This window comes from Heterodontus francisci, chromosome 17 (assembly GCF_036365525.1).
Source record: "Heterodontus francisci isolate sHetFra1 chromosome 17, sHetFra1.hap1, whole genome shotgun sequence".
NCBI classification, from domain to species: Eukaryota; Metazoa; Chordata; class Chondrichthyes; order Heterodontiformes; family Heterodontidae; genus Heterodontus; species Heterodontus francisci.
In genome coordinates this window covers 3,918,299-3,946,017 of record NC_090387.1, presented here as the reverse complement: position 1 = coordinate 3,946,017, position 27,719 = coordinate 3,918,299, and positions in this window count along the sequence as shown.

Sequence of the window (27,719 nt, the reverse complement as noted above, 5' to 3'; positions counted from 1 at the left end):
GGATTACTGATCTAATGTTACAGGATTGCTGTTCTAATGTTTCAGGATTACTGATCTAATGTTACAGGATTGCTGATCTAATGTTTCAGGATTACTGATCTAATGTTTCAGGATTACTGATCTAATGTTACAGGATTGCTGATCTAATGTTTCAGGATTACTGATCTAATGTTTCAGGATTACTGATCTATTATTACAGGATTACTGATCTAATGTTTCAGGATTACTGATCTATTGTTACAGGATTACTGATCTAATGTTACTGGATTATTGATCGAATGTTTCAGGATTACTGATCTAATGTTTCAGGATTACTGATCTAATAATGTTACTGGATTATTGATCTAATGTTACAGGATTACTGATCTAATGTTTCAGGATTACTGATCTAATAATGTTACTGGATTATTGATCTAATGTTTCAGGATTACTGATCTAATAATGTTACTGGATTATTGTTCTAATGTTTCAGGATTACTGATCTAATGTTTCAGGATTACTGATCTAATAATGTTACTGGATTATTGATCTAATGTTAAAGGATTACTGGTCTAATGTTACAGGATTACTGATCTAATGTTACAGGATTACTGGTCTAATGTTTCAGGATTACTGATCTAATGTTTCAGGATTACTCATCTAATGTTACAGGATTACTGATCTAATGTTTCAGGATTACTGATCTAATGTTACAGGATTACTGATCTAATGTTACTGGATTATTGATCTAATGTTTCAGGATTACTGATCTAATAATTTTACTGGATTACTGATCTAATGTTTCAGGATTACTGATCTAATAATGTTACTGGATTATTGATCTAATGTTACAGGATTACTGATCTAATGTTTCAGGATTACTGATCTAATGTTTCAGGATTACTGATCTAATAATGTTACTGGATTATTGATCTAATGTTACAGGATTACTGATCTAATGTTTCAGGATTACTGATCTAATGTTACAGGATTACTGATCTAATGTTACAGGATTATTGATCGAATGTTTCAGGATTACTGATCTAATGTTTCAGGATTACTGATCTAATAATGTTACTGGATTATTGATCTAATGTTACAGGATTACTGATCTAATGTTTCAGGATTACTGATCTAATGTTACAGGATTACTAATCTAATGTTACTGGATTATTGATCTAATGTTTCAGGATTACTGATCTAATGTTACAGGATTACTGATCTAATGTTTCAGGATTACTGATCTAATGTTACTGGATTACTGATCTATTGTTGCAGGATTACTGATCTAATGTTACTGGATTACTGATCTAATAATGTTACGGATTACTGATCTAATGTTACTGGATTACTGATCTATTGTTGCAGGATTACTGATCTAATGTTACTGGATTACTGATCTAATAATGTTACGGATTACTGATCTAATGTTACTGGATTACTGATCTATTGTTGCAGGATTACTGATCTAATGTTACTGGATTACTGATCTAATAATGTTACGGATTACTGATCTAATGTTACAGGATTACTGATCGATTGTTACAGGATTACTGATCTAATAATGTTACAGGATTACTGATCTAATAATGTTAGGGATTACTGATCTAATGTTACAGGATTGCTGATCTAATAATGTTACGGATTACTGATCTAATGTTACAGGATTACTGATCTAATAATGTTACGGATTACTGATCTAATGTTACAGGATTACTGATCTAATGTTTCAGGATTACTGATCTAATAATGTTACGGATTACTGATCTAATGTTTCAGGATTACTGATCTAATAATGTTACGGATTACTGATCTAATGTTACAGGATTGCTGATCTAATGTTTCAGGATTACTGATCTATAGTTACAGGATTACTGATCTAATGTTTCAGGATTACTGATCTAATAATGTTACGGATTACTGATCTAATGTTTCAGGATTACTGATCTAATAATGTTAAGGATTACTGATCTAATGTTACAGGATTGCTGTTCTAATGTTTCAGGATTACTGATCTAATGTTACAGGATTGCTGATCTAATGTTTCAGGATTACTGATCTAATGTTTCAGGATTACTGATCTAATGTTACAGGATTGCTGATCTATTGTTACAGGATTACTGATCTAATGTTTCAGGATTACTGATCTAATAATGTTACGGATTACTGATCTAATGTTACAGGATTACTGATCTAATAATGTTACAGGATTACTGATCTAATGTTTCAGGATTACTGATCTAATAATGTTACGGATTACTGATCTAATGTTTCAGGATTACTGATCTAATAATGTTAAGGATTACTGATCTAATGTTACAGGATTACTGATCTAATAATGTTACGGATTACTGATCTAATGTTTCAGGATTACTGATCTAATAATGTTACTGGATTATTGATCTAATGTTAAAGGATTACTGGTCTAATGTTACAGGATTACTGATCTAATGTTACAGGATTACTGGTCTAATGTTTCAGGATTACTGATCTAATGTTTCAGGATTACTCATCTAATGTTACAGGATTACTGATCTAATGTTTCAGGATTACTGATCTAATGTTACAGGATTACTGATCTAATGTTACTGGATTATTGATCTAATGTTTCAGGATTACTGATCTAATGTTTCAGGATTACTGATCTAATAATGTTACTGGATTACTGATCTAATGTTTCAGGATTACTGATCTAATAATGTTACTGGATTATTGATCTAATGTTACAGGATTACTGATCTAATGTTTCAGGATTACTGATCTAATGTTTCAGGATTACTGATCTAATAATGTTACTGGATTATTGATCTAATGTTACAGGATTACTGATCTAATGTTTCAGGATTACTGATCTAATGTTACAGGAGTACTGATCTAATGTTACAGGATTATTGATCGAATGTTTCAGGATTACTGATCTAATGTTTCAGGATTACTGATCTAATAATGTTACTGGATTATTGATCTAATGTTACAGGATTACTGATCTAATGTTTCAGGATTACTGATCTAATGTTTCAGGATTACTGATCTAATAATGTTACTGGATTATTGATCTAATGTTACAGGATTACTGATCTAATGTTTCAGGATTACTGATCTAATGTTACAGGAGTACTGATCTAATGTTACAGGATTATTGATCGAATGTTTCAGGATTACTGATCTAATGTTTCAGGATTACTGATCTAATAATGTTACTGGATTATTGATCTAATGTTACAGGATTACTGATCTAATGTTTCAGGATTACTGATCTAATGTTACAGGATTACTAATCTAATGTTACTGGATTATTGATCTAATGTTTCAGGATTACTGATCTAATGTTTCAGGATTACTGATCTAATGTTACAGGATTACTGATCTAATGTTTCAGGATTACTGATCTAATGTTACTGGATTACTGATCTATTGTTGCAGGATTACTGATCTAATGTTACTGGATTACTGATCTAATAATGTTACGGATTACTGATCTAATGTTACTGGATTACTGATCTATTGTTGCAGGATTACTGATCTAATGTTACTGGATTACTGATCTAATAATGTTACGGATTACTGATCTAATGTTACTGGATTACTGATCTATTGTTGCAGGATTACTGATCTAATGTTACTGGATTACTGATCTAATAATGTTACGGATTACTGATCTAATGTTACAGGATTACTGATCTATTGTTACAGGATTACTGATCTAATAATGTTACAGGATTACTGATCTAATAATGTTAGGGATTACTGATCTAATGTTACAGGATTGCTGATCTAATAATGTTACGGATTACTGATCTAATGTTACAGGATTGCTGATCTAATAATGTTACGGATTACTGATCTAATGTTACAGGATTACTGATCTAATGTTTCAGGATTACTGATCTAATGTTTCAGGATTACTGATCTAATAATGTTACGGATTACTGATCTAATGTTTCAGGATTACCGATCTAATAATGTTACGGATTACTGATCTAATGTTACAGGATTGCTGATCTAATGTTTCAGGATTACTGATCTATTGTTACAGGATTACTGATCTAATGTTTCAGGATTACTGATCTAATAATGTTACGGATTACTGATCTAATGTTTCAGGATTACTGATCTAATGATGTTAAGGATTACTGATCTAATGTTACAGGATTGCTGTTCTAATGTTTCAGGATTACTGATCTAATGTTACAGGATTGCTGATCTAATGTTTCAGGATTACTGATCTAATGTTTCAGGATTACTGATCTAATGTTACAGGATTGCTGATCTATTGTTACAGGATTACTGATCTAATGTTTCAGGATTACTGATCTAATAATGTTACGGATTACTGATCTAATGTTACAGGATTACTGATCTAATAATGTTACAGGATTACTGATCTAATGTTTCAGGATTACTGATCTAATGTTTCAGGATTACTGATCTAATAATGTTACGGATTACTGATCTAATGTTTCAGGATTACTGATCTAATAATGTTAAGGATTACTGATCTAATGTTACAGGATTACTGATCTAATAATGTTACGGATTACTGATCTAATGTTTCAGGATTACTGATCTAATAATGTTACGGATTACTGATCTAATGTTAAAGGATTACTGATCTAATAATGTTACGGATTACTGATCTAATGTTTCAGGATTACTGATCTAATGTTTCAGGATTACTGATCTAATAATGTTACGGATTACTGATCTAATAATGTTTCAGGATTACTGATCTAATGTTACGGATTACTGATCTAATGTTTCAGGATTACTGATCTAATGTTTCAGGATTACTGATCTAATAATGTTACGGATTACTGATCTAATAATGTTTCAGGATTACTGATCTAATGTTACGGATTACTGATCTAATGTTTCAGGATTACTGATCTATTGTTACAGGATTACTGATCTAATGTTTCAGGATTACTGATCTATTGTTACAGGATTACTGATCTAATGTTTCAGGATTACTGATCTATTGTTAAAGGATTACTGATCTATTGTTACAGGATTACTGATCTAATGTTTCAGGATTACTGATCTATTGTTAAAGAATTACTTATCTAATAATGTTACGGATTACTGTTCTAATGTTTCAGGATTACTGATCTAATGTTACAGGATTACTGATCTAATGTTTCAGGATTACTGATCTATTGTTACAGGATTACTGATCTAATGTTTCAGGATTACTGATCTATTGTTACAGGATTACTGATCTAATGTTTCAGGATTACTGATCTATTGTTAAAGGATTACTTATCTAATAATGTTACGGATTACTGATCTAATGTTTCAGGATTACTGATCTATTGTTACAGGATTACTGATCTAATAATGTTACGGATTACTGATCTAATGTTTCAGGATTACTGATCTAATATTTCAGGATTACTGATCTATTGTTACAGGATTACTGATCTAATGTTTCAGGATTACTGATCTATTGTTAAAGGATTACTTATCTAATAATGTTACGGATTACTGATCTAATGTTTCAGGATTACTGATCTATTGTTACAGGATTACTGATCTAATGTTTCAGGATTACTGATCTATTGTTAAAGGATTACTTATCTAATAATGTTACGGATTACTGATCTTATGTTTCAGGATTACTGATCTATTGTTACAGGATTACTGATCTAATAATGTTACGGATTACTGATCTAATGTTACAGGATTACTGATCTAATGTTTCAGGATTACTGATCTAATGTTTCAGGATTACTGATCTATTGTTAAAGGATTACTGATATAATAATGTTACGGATTACTGATCTAATGTTTCAGGATTACTGATCTATTGTTACAGGATTACTGATCTAATGTTTCAGGATTACTGATCTATTGTTAAAGGATTACTGATCTAATAATGTTACAGGATTACTGATCTAATGTTTCAGGATTATTGATCTAATGTTTCAGGATTACTGGTCTAATGTTACAGGATTACTGATCTAATGTTTCAGGATTACTGATCTATTGTTACAGGATTACTGATCTAATGTTTCAGGATTACTGATCTAATGTTTCAGGATTACTGATCTATTGTTACAGGATTACTGATCTAATGTTTCAGGATTACTGATCTATTGTTACAGGATTACTGATCTAATGTTTCAGGATTACTGATCTATTGTTACAGGATTATTGATCTATTGTTACAGGATTACTGATCTAATGTTTCAGGATTACTGATCTATTGTTACAGGATTACTGATCTAATGTTACAGGATTACTGATCTATTGTTACAGGATTACTGATCTAATGTTTCAGGATTACTGATCTATTGTTACAGGATTACTGATCTAATGTTTCAGGATTACTGATCTAATAATGTTACGGATTACTGATCTAATATTTCAGGATTACTGATCTAATGTTTCAGGATTACTGATCTATTGTTACAGGATTACTGATCTAATGTTTCAGGATTACTGATCTATTGTTACAGGATTACTGATCTAATGTTTCAGGATTACTGATCTATTGTTACAGGATTACTGATCTAATGTTTCAGGATTACTGATCTAATGTTTCAGGATTACTGATCTATTGTTACAGGATTACTGATCTAATGTTTCAGGATTACTGATCTATTGTTACAGGATTACTGATCTAATGTTACTGGATTACTGATCTATTGTTAAAGGATTACTGATCTAATGTTTCAGGATTACTGATCTATTGTTACAGGATTACTGATCTAATGTTTCAGGATTACTGATCTATTGTTACAGGATTACTGATCTAATGTTACGGATAACTGATCTAATGTTTCAGGATTACTGATCTAATGTTTCAGGATTAATGATCTTTTGTTAGAGGATTAATGATCTAATGTTTCAGGATTACTGATCTATTGTTACAGGATTACTGATCTAATGTTTCAGGATTACTGATCTATTGTGACAGGATTACTGATCTAATGTTTCAGGATTACTGATCTATTGTTACAGGATTACTGATCTAATGTTTCAGGATTACTGATCTATTGTTACAGGATTACTGATCTAATGTTTCAGGATTACTGATCTAATAATGTTACGGATTACTGATCTAATGTTACTGGATTACTGATCTATTGTTGCTGGATTACTGATCTAATGTTACTGGATTACTGATCTAATAATGTTACAGATTACTGATCTAATGTTACTGGATTACTGATCTATTGTTGCAGGATTACTGATCTAATGTTACTGGATTACTGATCTAATAATGTTACGGATTACTGATCTAATGTTACAGGATTACTGATCTATTGTTACAGGATTACTGATCTAATAATGTTACAGGATTACTGATCTATTGTTACAGGATTACTGATCTAATAATGTTACGGATTACTGATCTAATGTTACAGGATTGCTGATCTAATAATGTTACGGATTACTGATCTAATGTTACAGGATTGCTGATCTAATAATGTTACGGATTACTGATCTAATGTTACAGGATTACTGATCTAATGTTTCAGGATTACTGATCTAATGTTTCAGGATTACTGATCTAATAATGTTACGGATTACTGATCTAATGTTTCAGGATTACTGATCTAATAATGTTACGGATTACTGATCTAATGTTACAGGATTGCTGATCTAATGTTTCAGGATTACTGATCTATTGTTACAGGATTACTGATCTAATGTTTCAGGATTACTGATCTAATAATGTTACGGATTAATGATCTAATGTTTCAGGATTACTGATCTAATAATGTTAAGGATTACTGATCTAATGTTACAGGATTGCTGTTCTAATGTTTCAGGATTACTGATCTAATGTTACAGGATTGCTGATCTAATGTTTCAGGATTACTGATCTAATGTTTCAGGATTACTGATCTAATGTTACAGGATTGCTGATCTAATGTTTCAGGATTACTGATCTAATGTTTCAGGATTACTGATCTATTGTTACAGGATTACTGATCTAATGTTTCAGGATTACTGATCTATTGTTACAGGATTACTGATCTAATGTTACTGGATTATTGATCGAATGTTTCAGGATTACTGATCTAATGTTTCAGGATTACTGATCTAATAATCTTACTGGATTATTGATCTAATGTTACAGGATTACTGATCTAATGTTTCAGGATTACTGATCTAATAATGTTACTGGATTATTGATCTAATGTTTCAGGATTACTGATCTAATAATGTTACTGGATTATTGTTCTAATGTTTCAGGATTACTGATCTAATGTTTCAGGATTACTGATCTAATAATGTTACTGGATTATTGATCTAATGTTAAAGGATTACTGGTCTAATGTTACAGGATTACTGATCTAATGTTACAGGATTACTGGTCTAATGTTTCAGGATTACTGATCTAATGTTTCAGGATTACTCATCTAATGTTACAGGATTACTGATCTAATGTTTCAGGATTACTGATCTAATGTTACAGGATTACTGATCTAATGTTACTGGATTATTGATCTAATGTTTCAGGATTACTGATCTAATAATGTTACTGGATTACTGATCTAATGTTTCAGGATTACTGATCTAATAATGTTACTGGATTATTGATCTAATGTTACAGGATTACTGATCTAATGTTTCAGGATTACTGATCTAATGTTTCAGGATTACTGATCTAATAATGTTACTGGATTATTGATCTAATGTTACAGGATTACTGATCTAATGTTTCAGGATTACTGATCTAATGTTACAGGATTACTGATCTAATGTTACAGGATTATTGATCGAATGTTTCAGGATTACTGATCTAATGTTTCAGGATTACTGATCTAATAATGTTACTGGATTATTGATCTAATGTTACAGGATTACTGATCTAATGTTTCAGGATTACTGATCTAATGTTACAGGATTACTAATCTAATGTTACTGGATTATTGATCTAATGTTTCAGGATTACTGATCTAATGTTTCAGGATTACTGATCTAATGTTACAGGATTACTGATCTAATGTTTCAGGATTACTGATCTAATGTTACTGGATTACTGATCTATTGTTGCAGGATTACTGATCTAATGTTACTGGATTACTGATCTAATAATGTTACGGATTACTGATCTAATGTTACTGGATTACTGATCTATTGTTGCAGGATTACTGATCTAATGTTACTGGATTACTGATCTAATAATGTTACGGATTACTGATCTAATGTTACTGGATTACTGATCTATTGTTGCAGGATTACTGATCTAATGTTACTGGATTACTGATCTAATAATGTTACGGATTACTGATCTAATGTTACAGGATTACTGATCTATTGTTACAGGATTACTGATCTAATAATGTTACAGGATGACTGATCTAATAATGTTAGGGATTACTGATCTAATGTTACAGGATTGCTGATCTAATAATGTTACGGATTACTGATCTAATGTTACAGGATTGCTGATCTAATAATGTTACGGATTACTGATCTAATGTTACAGGATTACTGATCTAATGTTTCAGGATTACTGATCTAATGTTTCAGGATTACTGATCTAATAATGTTACGGATTACTGATCTAATGTTTCAGGATTACTGATCTAATAATGTTACGGATTACTGATCTAATGTTACAGGATTGCTGATCTAATGTTTCAGGATTACTGATCTATTGTTACAGGATTACTGATCTAATGTTTCAGGATTACTGATCTAATAATGTTACGGATTACTGATCTAATGTTTCAGGATTACTGATCTAATAATGTTAAGGATTACTGATCTAATGTTACAGGATTGCTGTTCTAATGTTTCAGGATTACTGATCTAATGTTACAGGATTGCTCATCTAATGTTTCAGGATTACTGATCTAATGTTTCAGGATTACTGATCTAATGTTACAGGATTGCTGATCTATTGTTACAGGATTACTGATCTAATGTTTCAGGATTACTGATCTAATAATGTTACGGATTACTGATCTAATGTTACAGGATTACTGATCTAATAATGTTACAGGATTACTGATCTAATGTTTCAGGATTACTGATCTAATGTTTCAGGATTACTGATCTAATAATGTTACGGATTACTGATCTAATGTTTCAGGATTACTGATCTAATAATGTTAAGGATTACTGATCTAATGTTACAGGATTACTGATCTAATAATGTTACGTATTACTGATCTAATGTTTCAGGATTACTGATCTAATAATGTTACGGATTACTGATCTAATGTTACAGGATTACTGATCTAATAATGTTACGGATTACTGATCTAATGTTTCAGGATTACTGATCTAATGTTTCAGGATTACTGATCAAATAATGTTACGGATTACTGATCTAATAATGTTTCAGGATTACTGATCTAATGTTACGGATTACTGATCTAATGTTTCAGGATTACTGATCTAATGTTTCAGGATTACTGATCTAATAATGTTACGGATTACTGATCTAATGTTTCAGGATTACTGATCTAATAATGTTACGGATTACTGATCTAATGTTTCAGGATTACTGATCTAATAATGTTACGGATTACTGATCTAATAATGTTTCAGGATTACTGATCTAATGTTACGGATTACTGATCTAATGTTTCAGGATTACTGATCTATTGTTACAGGATTACTGATCTAATGTTTCAGGATTACTGATCTATTGTTACAGGATTACTGATCTAATGTTTCAGGATTACTGATCTATTGTTAAAGGATTACTGATCTATTGTTACAGGATTACTGATCTAATGTTACTGGATTACTGATCTATTGTTGCAGGATTACTGATCTAATGTTACTGGATTACTGATCTAATAATGTTACGGATTACTGATCTAATGTTACAGGATTACTGATCTATTGTTACAGGATTACTGATCTAATAATGTTACAGGATGACTGATCTAATAATGTTAGGGATTACTGATCTAATGTTACAGGATTGCTGATCTAATAATGTTACGGATTACTGATCTAATGTTACAGGATTGCTGATCTAATAATGTTACGGATTACTGATCTAATGTTACAGGATTACTGATCTAATGTTTCAGGATTACTGATCTAATGTTTCAGGATTACTGATCTAATAATGTTACGGATTACTGATCTAATGTTTCAGGATTACTGATCTAATAATGTTACGGATTACTGATCTAATGTTACAGGATTGCTGATCTAATGTTTCAGGATTACTGATCTATTGTTACAGGATTACTGATCTAATGTTTCAGGATTACTGATCTAATAATGTTACGGATTACTGATCTAATGTTTCAGGATTACTGATCTAATAATGTTAAGGATTACTGATCTAATGTTACAGGATTGCTGTTCTAATGTTTCAGGATTACTGATCTAATGTTACAGGATTGCTGATCTAATGTTTCAGGATTACTGATCTAATGTTTCAGGATTACTGATCTAATGTTACAGGATTGCTGATCTATTGTTACAGGATTACTGATCTAATGTTTCAGGATTACTGATCTAATAATGTTACGGATTACTGATCTAATGTTACAGGATTACTGATCTAATAATGTTACAGGATTACTGATCTAATGTTTCAGGATTACTGATCTAATGTTTCAGGATTACTGATCTAATAATGTTACGGATTACTGATCTAATGTTTCAGGATTACTGATCTAATAATGTTAAGGATTACTGATCTAATGTTACAGGATTACTGATCTAATAATGTTACGTATTACTGATCTAATGTTTCAGGATTACTGATCTAATAATGTTACGGATTACTGATCTAATGTTACAGGATTACTGATCTAATAATGTTACGGATTACTGATCTAATGTTTCAGGATTACTGATCTAATGTTTCAGGATTACTGATCTAATAATGTTACGGATTACTGATCTAATAATGTTTCAGGATTACTGATCTAATGTTACGGATTACTGATCTAATGTTTCAGGATTACTGATCTAATGTTTCAGGATTACTGATCTAATAATGTTACGGATTACTGATCTAATGTTTCAGGATTACTGATCTAATAATGTTACGGATTACTGATCTAATGTTTCAGGATTACTGATCTAATAATGTTACGGATTACTGATCTAATAATGTTTCAGGATTACTGATCTAATGTTACGGATTACTGATCTAATGTTTCAGGATTACTGATCTATTGTTACAGGATTACTGATCTAATGTTTCAGGATTACTGATCTATTGTTACAGGATTACTGATCTAATGTTTCAGGATTACTGATCTATTGTTAAAGGATTACTGATCTATTGTTACAGGATTACTGATCTAATGTTTCAGGATTACTGATCTATTGTTAAAGGATTACTTATCTAATAATGTTACGGATTACTGTTCTAATGTTTCAGGATTACTGATCTAATGTTACAGGATTACTGATCTAATGTTTCAGGATTACTGATCTATTGTTACAGGATTACTGATCTAATGTTTCAGGATTACTGATCTATTGTTACAGGATTACTGATCTAATGTTTCAGGATTACTGATCTATTGTTAAAGGATTACTTATCTAATAATGTTACGGATTACTGATCTAATGTTTCAGGATTACTGATCTATTGTTACAGGATTACTGATCTAATAATGTTACGGATTACTGATCTAATGTTTCAGGATTACTGATCTAATATTTCAGGATTACTGATCTATTGTTACAGGATTACTGATCTAATGTTTCAGGATTACTGATCTATTGTTAAAGGATTACTTATCTAATAATGTTACGGATTACTGATCTAATGTTTCAGGATTACTGATCTATTGTTACAGGATTACTGATCTAATGTTTCAGGATTACTGATCTATTGTTAAAGGATTACTTATCTAATAATGTTACGGATTACTGATCTTATGTTTCAGGATTACTGATCTATTGTTACAGGATTACTGATCTAATAATGTTACGGATTACTGATCTAATGTTACAGGATTACTGATCTAATGTTTCAGGATTACTGATCTAATGTTTCAGGATTACTGATCTATTGTTAAAGGATTACTGATATAATAATGTTACGGATTACTGATCTAATGTTTCAGGATTACTGATCTATTGTTACAGGATTACTGATCTAATGTTTCAGGATTACTGATCTATTGTTAAAGGATTACTGATCTAATAATGTTACAGGATTACTGATCTAATGTTTCAGGATTATTGATCTAATGTTTCAGGATTACTGGTCTAATGTTACAGGATTACTGATCTAATGTTTCAGGATTACTGATCTATTGTTACAGGATTACTGATCTAATGTTTCAGGATTACTGATCTAATGTTTCAGGATTACTGATCTATTGTTACAGGATTACTGATCTAATGTTTCAGGATTACTGATCTATTGTTACAGGATTATTGATCTATTGTTACAGGATTACTGATCTAATGTTTCAGGATTACTGATCTATTGTTACAGGATTACTGATCTAATGTTACAGGATTACTGATCTATTGTTACAGGATTACTGATCTAATGTTTCAGGATTACTGATCTATTGTTATAGGATTACTGATCTAATGTTTCAGGATTACTGATCTAATAATGTTACGGATTACTGATCTAATATTTCAGGATTACTGATCTAATGTTTCAGGATTACTGATCTATTGTTCCAGGATTACTGATCTAATGTTTCAGGATTACTGATCTATTGTTACAGGATTACTGATCTAATGTTTCAGGATTACTGATCTATTGTTACAGGATTACTGATCTAATGTTTCAGGATTACTGATCTATTGTTACAGGATTACTGATCTAATGTTTCAGGATTACTGATCTATTGTTACAGGATTACTGATCTAATGTTTCAGGATTACTGATCTATTGTTACAGGATTACTGATCTAATGTTACTGGATTACTGATCTATTGTTACAGGATTACTGATCTAATGTTTCAGGATTACTGATCTATTGTTACAGGATTACTGATCTAATGTTTCAGGATTACTGATCTATTGTTACAGGATTACTGATCTAATGTTACGGATAACTGATCTAATGTTTCAGGATTACTGATCTAATGTTTCAGGATTAATGATCTTTTGTTAGAGGATTAATGATCTAATGTTTCAGGATTACTGATCTATTGTTACAGGATTACTGATCTAATGTTTCAGGATTACTGATCTATTGTGACAGGATTACTGATCTAATGTTTCAGGATTACTGATCTATTGTTACAGGATTACTGATCTAATGTTTCAGGATTACTGATCTATTGTTACAGGATTACTGATCTAATGTTTCAGGATTACTGATCTATTGTTACAGGATTACTGATCTAATGTTTCAGGATTACTGATCTAATGTTTCAGGATTACTGATCTATTGTTACAGAATTAATGATCTAATGTTTCAGGATTACTGATCTATTGTTACAGGATTACTGATCTAATGTTTCAGGATTACTGATCTATTGTTACAGGATTACTGATCTAATGTTTCAGGATTACTGATCTATTGTTACAGGATTACTGATCTAATGTTTCAGGATTACTGATCTATTGTTACAGGATTACTGATCTAATGTTTCAGGATTACTGATCTAATGTTTCAGGATTACTGATCTATTGTTACAGGATTATTGATCTATTGTTACAGGATTACTGATCTAATGTTTCAGGATTACTGATCTATTGTTACAGGATTACTGATCTAATGTTTCAGGATTACTGATCTATTGTTACAGGATTATTGATCTATTGTTACAGGATTACTGATCTAATGTTTCAGGATTACTGATCTATTGTTACAGGATTACTGATCTAATGTTACAGGATTACTGATCTATTGTTACAGGATTACTGATCTAATGTTTCAGGATTACTGATCTATTGTTACAGGATTACTGATCTAATGTTTCAGGATTACTGATCTAATAATGTTACGGATTACTGATCTAATATTTCAGGATTACTGATCTAATGTTTCAGGATTACTGATCTATTGTTACAGGATTACTGATCTAATGTTTCAGGATTACTGATCTATTGTTACAGGATTACTGATCTAATGTTTCAGGATTACTGATCTATTGTTACAGGATTACTGATCTAATGTTTCAGGATTACTGATCTATTGTTACAGGATTACTGATCTAATGTTTCAGGATTACTGATCTATTGTTACAGGATTACTGATCTAATGTTTCAGGATTACTGATCTATTGTTACAGGATTACTGATCTAATGTTACTGGATTACTGATCTATTGTTACAGGATTACTGATCTAATGTTTCAGGATTACTGATCTATTGTTACAGGATTACTGATCTAATGTTTCAGGATTACTGATCTATTGTTACAGGATTACTGATCTAATGTTACGGATAACTGATCTAATGTTTCAGGATTACTGATCTAATGTTTCAGGATTAATGATCTTTTGTTAGAGGATTAATGATCTAATGTTTCAGGATTACTGATCTATTGTTACAGGATTACTGATCTAATGTTTCAGGATTACTGATCTATTGTGACAGGATTACTGATCTAATGTTTCAGGATTACTGATGTATTGTTACAGGATTACTGATCTAATGTTTCAGGATTACTGATCTATTGTTACAGGATTACTGATCTAATGTTTCAGGATTACTGATCTATTGTTACAGGATTACTGATCTAATGTTTCAGGATTACTGATCTAATGTTTCAGGATTACTGATCTATTGTTCCAGAATTAATGATCTAATGTTTCAGGATTACTGATCTATTGTTACAGGATTACTGATCTAATGTTTCAGGATTACTGATCTATTGTTACAGGATTACTGATCTAATGTTTCAGGATTACTGATCTATTGTTACAGGATTACTGATCTAATGTTTCAGGATTACTGATCTATTGTTACAGGATTACTGATCTAATGTTTCAGGATTACTGATCTAATGTTACAGGATTACTGATCTAATGTTTCAGGATTACTGATCTATTGTTACAGGATTACTGATCTAATGTTTCAGGATTACTGATCTAATGTTTCAGGATTACTGATCTAATAATGTTACTGGATTATTGATCTAATGTTACAGGATTACTGATTTAATGTTTCAGGATTACTGATCTAATGTTACAGGATTACTGATCTAATAATGTTACTGGATTATTGATCTAATGTTACAGGATTACTGATCTAATGTTTCAGGATTACTGATCTAATAATGTTACTGGATTATTGATCTAATGTTACTGGATTACTGATCTAATGTTTCAGGATTACTGATCTAATGTTACTGGATTATTGATCTAATGTTACAGGATTACTGATCTAATGTTTCAGGATTACTGTTCTAATGTTACAGGATTACTGATCTAATGTTACTGGATTATTGATCTAATGTCCAGGATTACTGATCTAATGTTTCAGGATTACTGATCTAATGTTACAGGATTACTGATCTAATGTTTCAGGATTACTGATCTAATGTTACAGGATTACTGGTCTAATATTTCAGGATTACTGATCTAATGTTTCAGGATTACTGATCTAATGTTACAGGATTACAGATCTAATGTTACAGGATTACTGATCTAATGTTTCAGGATTACTGATCTTTTGTTACAGGATTACTGATCTAATGTTTCAGGTTTACTGATCTAATGTTTCAGGATTACTGATCTAATGTTACAGGATTACTGATCTAATGTTTCAGGATTACTGATCTAATAATGTTACTGGATTATTGATCTAATGTTTCAGGTTTACTGATATAATGTTTCAGGATTACTGATCTAATAATGTTACAGGATTACTGATCTAATGTTTCAGGATTACTGATCTAATGTTTCAGGATTACTGATCTAATAATGTTACTGGATTATTGATCTAATGTTTCAGGTTTACTGATATAATGTTTCAGGATTACTGATCTAATGTTACAGGATTACTGATCTAATGTTTCAGGATTACTGATCTATTGTTACAGGATTACTGATCTAATGTTTCAGGATTACTGATCTAATGTTACAGGATTACTGATCTAATGTTTCAGGATTACTGATCTAATGTTACAGGATTACTGATCTAATGTTTCAGGATTACTGATCTAATAATGTTACTGGATTATTGATCTAATGTTACAGGATTACTGATCTAATGTTTCAGGATTACTGATCTAATGTTACAGGATTACTGATCTAATAATGTTACTCGATTATTGATCTAATGTTACAGGATTACTGACCTAATGTTTCAGGATTACTGATCTAATAATGTTACTGGATTATTGATCTAATGTTACAGGATTACTGATCGAATGTTTCAGGATTACTGATCTAATGTTACAGGATTACTGATCTAATGTTTCAGGATTACTGATCTAATGTTTCAGGATTACTGATCTAATAATGTTACTGGATTACTGATCTAATGTTTCAGGATTACTGATCTAATGTTACTGGATTATTGATCTAATGTTACAGGATTACTGATCTAATGTTTCAGGATTACTGATCTAATGTTACAGGATTACTGATCTAATGTTTCAGGATTACTGATCTAATAATGTTACAGGATTACTGATCTAATGTTTCAGGATTACTGATCTAATAATGTTACTGGATTACTGATCTAATGTTTCAGGATTACTGATCTAATGTTTCTGGATTATTGATCTAATGTTACAGGATTACTGATCTAATGTTTCAGGATTACTGATCTAATGTTACAGGATTTCTGATCTAATGTTTCAGGATTACTGATCTAATGTTACTGGATTACTGATCTAATGTTTCAGGATTACTGATCTAATGTTTCAGGATTACTGATCTAATGTTACAGGATTACTGATCTAATGTTTCAGGATTACTGATCTAATAATGTTACTGGATTACTGATCTAATGTTTCAGGATTACTGATCTAATGTTTCTGGATTATTGATCTAATGTTACAGGATTACTGATCTAATGTTTCAGGATTACTGATCTAATGTTACAGGATTTCTGATCTAATGTTTCAGGATTACTGATCTAATGTTACTGGATTACTGATCTAATGTTTCAGGATTACTGATCTAATAATGTTACTGGATTATTGATCTAATGTTACAGGATTACTGATCTAATAATGTTACTGGATTACTGATCTAATGTTTCAGGATTACTGATCTAATGTTTCAGGATTACTGATCTAATGTTACTGGATTATTGATCTAATGTTACAGGATTACTGATCTAATGTTTCAGGATTACTGATCTAATGTTACTGGATTACTGATCTAATGTTACAGGATTACTGATCTAATGTTTCAGGATTACTGATCTAATAATGTTACTGGATTATTGATCTAATGTTTCAGGATTACTGATCTAATAATGTTACAGGATTATTGATCTAATGTTACAGGATTACTGATCTAATGTTACAGGATTACTGATCTAATAATGTTACTGGATTATTGATCTAATGTTTCAGGATTACTGATCTAATAATGTTACTGGATTATTGTTCTAATGTTACAGAATTACTGATCTAATAATGTTACTGGATTATTGATCTAATGTTTCAGGATTACTGATCTAATGTTTCAGGATTACTGATCTAATAATGTTACTGGATTATTGATCTAATGTTACAGGATTACTGGTCTAATTTTACAGGATTACTGATCTAATGTTACTGGATTACTGGTCTAATGTTTCAGGATTACTGATCTAATGTTACAGGATTACTGATCTAATGTTTCAGGATTACTGATCTAATGTTACAGGATTACTCATCTAATGTTACTGGATTATTGATCTAATGTTACTGGATTATTGATCTAATGTTTCAGGATTACTGATCTAATGTTTCAGGATTACTGATCTAATAATGTTACTAGATTACTGATCTAATGTTTCAGGATTACTGATCTAATAATGTTACTGGATTATTGATCTAATGTTACAGGATTACTGATCTAATGTTTCAGGATTACTGATCTAATGTTTCAGGATTACTGATCTAATAATGTTACTGGATTATTGATCTAATGTTACAGGATTACTGGTCTAATGTTACAGGATTACTGATCTAATGTTACAGGATTACTGGTCTAATGTTTCAGGATTACTGATCTAATAATGTTACTGGATTATTGATCTAATGTTTCAAGATTACTGATCTAATGTTTCAGGATTACTGATCTAATAATGTTACTGGATTATTGATCTAATGTTACAGGATTACTGGTCTAATGTTACAGGATTACTGATCTAATGTTACAGGATTACTGGTCTAATGTTTCAGGATTACTGATCTAATGTTACAGGATTACTGATCTAATGTTTCAGGATTACTGATCTAATGTTACAGGATTACTGATCTAATGTTTCAGGATTACTGATCTAATGTTACAGGATTACTGATCTAATGTTACTGGATTATTGATCTAATGTTTCAGGATTACTGATCTAATGTTTCAGGATGACTGATCTAATAATGTTACTGGATTACTGATCTAATGTTTCAGGATTACTGATCTAATAATGTTACTGGATTATTGATCTAATGTTACAGGATTACTGATCTAATGTTTCAGGATTACTGATCTATTGTGACAGGATTACTGATCTAATGTTTCAGGATTACTGATCTATTGTTACAGGATTACTGATCTAATGTTTCAGGATTACTGATCTATTGTTACAGGATTACTGATCTAATGTTTCAGGATTACTGATCTATTGTTACAGAATTACTGATCTAATGTTTCAGGATTACTGATCTATTGTTACAGGATTACTGATGTAATGTTTCAGGATTACTGATCTATTGTTACAGGATTACTGATCTAATGTTTCAGGATTACTGATCTATTGTTACAGGATTACTGATCTAATGTTTCAGGATTACTGATCTATTGTTACAGGATTACTGATCTAATGTTTCAGGATTACTGATCTATTGTTACAGGATTACTGATCTAATGTTTCAGGATTACTGATCTAATAATGTTACTGGATTATTGATCTAATGTTACAGGATTACTGATCTAATAATGTTACTGGATTACTGATCTAATGTTTCAGGATTACTGATCTAATGTTACTGGATTATTGATCTAATGTTACAGGATTACTGATCTAATGTTTCAGGATTACTGATCTAATGTTACTGGATTACTGATCTAATGTTACAGGATTACTGATCTAATGTTTCAGGATTACTGATCTAATAATGTTACTGGATTATTGATCTAATGTTTCAGGATTACTGATCTAATAATGTTACAGGATTATTGATCTAATGTTACAGGATTACTGATCTAATGTTACAGGATTACTGATCTAATAATGTTACTGGATTATTGATCTAATGTTTCAGGATTACTGATCTAATAATGTTACTGGATTATTGTTCTAATGTTACAGAATTACTGATCTAATAATGTTACTGGATTATTGATCTAATGTTTCAGGATTACTGATCTAATGTTTCAGGATTACTGATCTAATAATGTTACTGGTTTATTGATCTAATGTTACAGGATTACTGGTCTAATTTTACAGGATTACTGATCTAATGTTACTGGATTACTGGTCTAATGTTTCAGGATTACTGATCTAATGTTACAGGATTATTGATCTAATGTTTCAGGATTACTGATCTAATGTTTCAGGATTACTGATCTAATAATGTTACTGGATTACTGATCTAATGTTTCAGGATTACTGATCTAATAATGTTACTGGATTATTGATCTAATGTTACAGGATTACTGATCTAATGTTTCAGGATTACTGATCTAATGTTTCAGGATTACTGATCTAATAATGTTACTGGATTATTGATCTAATGTTACAGGATTACTGGTCTAATGTTACAGGATTACTGATCTAATGTTACAGGATTACTGGTCTAATGTTTCAGGATTACTGATCTAATAATGTTACTGGATTATTGATCTAATGTTTCAAGATTACTGATCTAATGTTTCAGGATTACTGATCTAATAATGTTACTGGATTATTGATCTAATGTTACAGGATTACTGGTCTAATGTTACAGGATTACTGATCTAATGTTACAGGATTACTGGTCTAATGTTTCAGGATTACTGATCTAATGTTACAGGATTACTGATCTAATGTTTCAGGATTACTGATCTAATGTTACAGGATTACTGATCTAATGTTACTGGATTATTGATCTAATGTTTCAGGATTACTGATCTAATGTTTCAGGATTACTGATCTAATAATGTTACTGGATTACTGATCTAATGTTTCAGGATTACTGATCTAATAATGTTACTGGATTATTGATCTAATGTTACAGGATTACTGATCTAATGTTTCAGGATTACTGATCTATTGTGACAGGATTACTGATCTAATGTTTCAGGATTACTGATCTATTGTTACAGGATTACTGATCTAATGTTTCAGGATTACTGATCTATTGTTACAGGATTACTGATCTAATGTTTCAGGATTACTGATCTATTGTTACAGAATTACTGATCTAATGTTTCAGGATTACTGATCTATTGTTACAGGATTACTGATCTAATGTTTCAGGATTACTGATCTATTGTTACAGGATTACTGATCTAATGTTTCAGGATTACTGATCTATTGTTACAGGATTACTGATCTAATGTTTCAGGATTACTGATCTATTGTTACAGGATTACTGATCTAATGTTTCAGGATTACTGATCTAATGTTACAGGATTACTGATCTAATGTTTCAGGATTACTGATCTATTGTTACAGGATTACTGATCTAATGTTTCAGGATTACTGATCTAATAATGTTACTGGATTATTGATCTAATGTTACAGGATTACTGATTTAATGTTTCAGGATTACTGATCTAATGTTACAGGATTACTGATCTAATAATGTTACTGGATTATTGATCTAATGTTACAGGATTACTGATCTAATGTTTCAGGATTACTGATCTAATAATGTTACTGGATTATTGATCTAATGTTACTGGATTACTGATCTAATGTTTCAGGATTACTGATCTAATGTTACTGGATTATTGATCTAATGTTACAGGATTACTGATCTAATGTTTCAGGATTACTGATCTAATGTTACAGGATTACTGATCTAATGTTACTGGATTATTGATCTAATGTCCAGGATTACTGATCTAATGTTTCAGGATTACTGATCTAATGTTACAGGATTACTGATCTAATGTTTCAGGATTACTGATCTAATGTTACAGGATTACTGATCTAATATTTCAGGATTACTGATCTAATGTTTCAGGATTACTGATCTAATGTTACAGGATTACAGATCTAATGTTACAGGATTACTGATCTAATGTTTCAGGATTACTGATCTATTGTTACAGGATTACTGATCTAATGTTTCAGGTTTACTGATCTAATGTTTCAGGATTACTGATCTAATGTTACAGGATTACTGATATAATGTTTCAGGATTACTGATCTAATGTTACAGGATTACTGATCTAATGTTTCAGGATTACTGATCTAATAATGTTACTGGATTATTGATCTAATGTTACTGGATTACTGATCTAATGTTTCAGGATTACTGATCTAATGTTACAGGATTACTGATCTAATGTTTCAGGATTACTGATCTATTGTTACAGGATTACTGATCTAATGTTTCAGGATTACTGATCTAATGTTACAGGATTACTGATCTAATGTTTCAGGATTACTGATCTAATGTTATAGGATTACTGATCTAATGTTTCAGGATTACTGATCTAATAATGTTACTGGATTATTGATCTAATGTTACAGGATTACTGATCTAATGTTTCAGGATTACTGATCTAATGTTACAGGATTACTGATCTAATAATGTTACTCGATTATTGATCTAATGTTACAGGATTACTGATCTAATGTTTCAGGATTACTGATCTAATAATGTTACTGGATTATTGATCTAATGTTACAGGATTACTGATCGAATGTTTCAGGATTACTGATCTAATGTTACTGGATTATTGATCTAATGTTACAGGATTACTGATCTAATGTTTCAGGATTACTGATCTAATGTTACAGGATTACTGATCTAATGTTTCAGGATTACTGATCTAATAATGTTACTGGATTACTGATCTAATGTTTCAGGATTACTGATCTAATGTTACTGGATTATTGATCTAATGTTACAGGATTACTGATCTAATGTTTCAGGATTACTGATCTAATGTTACAGGATTACTGATCTAATGTTTCAGGATTACTGATCTAATAATGTTACAGGATTACTGATCTAATGTTTCAGGATTACTGATCTAATAATGTTACTGGATTACTGATCTAATGTTTCAGGATTACTGATCTAATGTTTCAGGATTACTGATCTAATGTTACTGGATTATTGATCTAATGTTACAGGATTACTGATCTAATGTTTCAGGATTACTGATCTAATGTTACAGGATTACTGATCTAATGTTTCAGGATTACTGATCTAATGTTACTGTATTACTGATCTAATGTTTCAGGATTACTGATCTAATAATGTTACTGGATTATTGATCTAATGTTACAGGATTACTGATCTAATAATGTTACTGGATTACTGATCTAATGTTTCAGGATTACTGATCTAATGTTTCAGGATTACTGATCTAATGTTACTGGATTATTGATCTAATGTTACAGGATTACTGATCTAATGTTTCAGGATTACTGATCTAATGTTACTGGATTACTGATCTAATGTTACAGGATTACTGATCTAATGTTTCAGGATTACTGATCTAATAATGTTACTGGATTATTGATCTAATGTTTCAGGATTACTGATCTAATAATGTTACAGGATTATTGATCTAATGTTACAGGATTACTGATCTAATGTTACAGGATTACTGATCTAATAATGTTACTGGATTATTGATCTAATGTTTCAGGATTACTGATCTAATAATGTTACTGGATTATTGTTCTAATGTTACAGAATTACTGATCTAATAATGTTACTGGATTATTGATCTAATGTTTCAGGATTACTGATCTAATGTTTCAGGATTACTGATCTAATAATGTTACTGGATTATTGATCTAATGTTACAGGATTACTGGTCTAATTTTACAGGATTACTGATCTAATGTTACTGGATTACTGGTCTAATGTTTCAGGATTACTGATCTAATGTTACAGGATTACTGATCTAATGTTTCAGGATTACTGATCTAATGTTACAGGATTACTCATCTAATGTTACTGGATTATTGATCTAATGTTACTGGATTATTGATCTAATGTTTCAGGATTACTGATCTAATGTTTCAGGATTACTGATCTAATAATGTTACTAGATTACTGATCTAATGTTTCAGGATTACTGATCTAATAATGTTACTGGATTATTGATCTAATGTTACAGGATTACTGATCTAATGTTTCAGGATTACTGATCTAATGTTTCAGGATTACTGATCTAATAATGTTACTGGATTATTGATCTAATGTTACAGGATTACTGGTCTAATGTTACAGGATTACTGATCTAATGTTACAGGATTACTGGTCTAATGTTTCAGGATTACTGATCTAATAATGTTACTGGATTATTGATCTAATGTTTCAAGATTACTGATCTAATGTTTCAGGATTACTGATCTAATAATGTTACTGGATTATTGATCTAATGTTACAGGATTACTGGTCTAATGTTACAGGATTACTGATCTAATGTTACAGGATTACTGGTCTAATGTTTCAGGATTACTGATCTAATGTTACAGGATTACTGATCTAATGTTTCAGGATTACTGATCTAATGTTACAGGATTACTGATCTAATGTTTCAGGATTACTGATCTAATGTTACAGGATTACTGATCTAATGTTACTGGATTATTGATCTAATGTTTCAGGATTACTGATCTAATGTTTCAGGATGACTGATCTAATAATGTTACTGGATTACTGATCTAATGTTTCAGGATTACTGATCTAATAATGTTACTGGATTATTGATCTAATGTTACAGGATTACTGATCTAATGTTTCAGGATTACTGATCTATTGTGACAGGATTACTGATCTAATGTTTCAGGATTACTGATCTATTGTTACAGGATTACTGATCTAATGTTTCAGGATTACTGATCTATTGTTACAGGATTACTGATCTAATGTTTCAGGATTACTGATCTATTGTTACAGAATTACTGATCTAATGTTTCAGGATTACTGATCTATTGTTACAGGATTACTGATGTAATGTTTCAGGATTACTGATCTATTGTTACAGGATTACTGATCTAATGTTTCAGGATTACTGATCTATTGTTACAGGATTACTGATCTAATGTTTCAGGATTACTGATCTATTGTTACAGGATTACTGATCTAATGTTTCAGGATTACTGATCTATTGTTACAGGATTACTGATCTAATGTTTCAGGATTACTGATCTAATAATGTTACTGGATTATTGATCTAATGTTACAGGATTACTGATCTAATAATGTTACTGGATTACTGATCTAATGTTTCAGGATTACTGATCTAATGTTATTGGATTATTGATCTAATGTTACAGGATTACTGATCTAATGTTTCAGGATTACTGATCTAATGTTACTGGATTACTGATCTAATGTTACAGGATTACTGATCTAATGTTTCAGGATTACTGATCTAATAATGTTACTGGATTATTGATCTAATGTTTCAGGATTACTGATCTAATAATGTTACAGGATTATTGATCTAATGTTACAGGATTACTGATCTAATGTTACAGGATTACTGATCTAATAATGTTACTGGATTATTGATCTAATGTTTCAGGATTACTGATCTAATAATGTTACTGGATTATTGTTCTAATGTTACAGAATTACTGATCTAATAATGTTACTGGATTATTGATCTAATGTTTCAGGATTACTGATCTAATGTTTCAGGATTACTGATCTAATAATGTTACTGGTTTATTGATCTAATGTTACAGGATTACTGGTCTAATTTTACAGGATTACTGATCTAATGTTACTGGATTACTGGTCTAATGTTTCAGGATTACTGATCTAATGTTACAGGATTATTGATCTAATGTTTCAGGATTACTGATCTAATGTTTCAGGATTACTGATCTAATAATGTTACTGGATTACTGATCTAATGTTTCAGGATTACTGATCTAATAATGTTACTGGATTATTGATCTAATGTTACAGGATTACTGATCTAATGTTTCAGGATTACTGATCTAATGTTTCAGGATTACTGATCTAATAATGTTACTGGATTATTGATCTAATGTTACAGGATTACTGGTCTAATGTTACAGGATTACTGATCTAATGTTACAGGATTACTGGTCTAATGTTTCAGGATTACTGATCTAATAATGTTACTGGATTATTGATCTAATGTTTCAAGATTACTGATCTAATGTTTCAGGATTACTGATCTAATAATGTTACTGGATTATTGATCTAATGTTACAGGATTACTGGTCTAATGTTACAGGATTACTGATCTAATGTTACAGGATTACTGGTCTAATGTTTCAGGATTACTGATCTAATGTTACAGGATTACTGATCTAATGTTTCAGGATTACTGATCTAATGTTACAGGATTACTGATCTAATGTTACTGGATTATTGATCTAATGTTTCAGGATTACTGATCTAATGTTTCAGGATTACTGATCTAATAATGTTACTGGATTACTGATCTAATGTTTCAGGATTACTGATCTAATAATGTTACTGGATTATTGATCTAATGTTACAGGATTACTGATCTAATGTTTCAGGATTACTGATCTATTGTGACAGGATTACTGATCTAATGTTTCAGGATTACTGATCTATTGTTACAGGATTACTGATCTAATGTTTCAGGATTACTGATCTATTGTTACAGGATTACTGATCTAATGTTTCAGGATTACTGATCTATTGTTACAGAATTACTGATCTAATGTTTCAGGATTACTGATCTATTGTTACAGGATTACTGATCTAATGTTTCAGGATTACTGATCTATTGTTACAGGATTACTGATCTAATGTTTCAGGATTACTGATCTATTGTTACAGGATTACTGATCTAATGTTTCAGGATTACTGATCTATTGTTACAGGATTACTGATCTAATGTTTCAGGATTACTGATCTATTGTTACAGGATTACTGATCTAATGTTTCAGGATTACTGATCTAATGTTACAGGATTACTGATCTAATGTTTCAGGATTACTGATCTATTGTTACAGGATTACTGATCTAATGTTTCAGGATTACTGATCTAATAATGTTACTGGATTATTGATCTAATGTTACAGGATTACTGATTTAATGTTTCAGGATTACTGATCTAATGTTACAGGATTACTGATCTAATAATGTTACTGGATTATTGATCTAATGTTACAGGATTACTGATCTAATGTTTCAGGATTACTGATCTAATAATGTTACTGGATTATTGATCTAATGTTACTGGATTACTGATCTAATGTTTCAGGATTACTGATCTAATGTTACTGGATTATTGATCTAATGTTACAGGATTACTGATCTAATGTTTCAGGATTACTGATCTAATGTTACAGGATTACTGATCTAATGTTACTGGATTATTGATCTAATGTCCAGGATTACTGATCTAATGTTTCAGGATTACTGATCTAATGTTACAGGATTACTGATCTAATGTTTCAGGATTACTGATCTAATGTTACAGGATTACTGATCTAATATTTCAGGATTACTGATCTAATGTTTCAGGATTACTGATCTAATGTTACAGGATTACAGATCTAATGTTACAGGATTACTGAT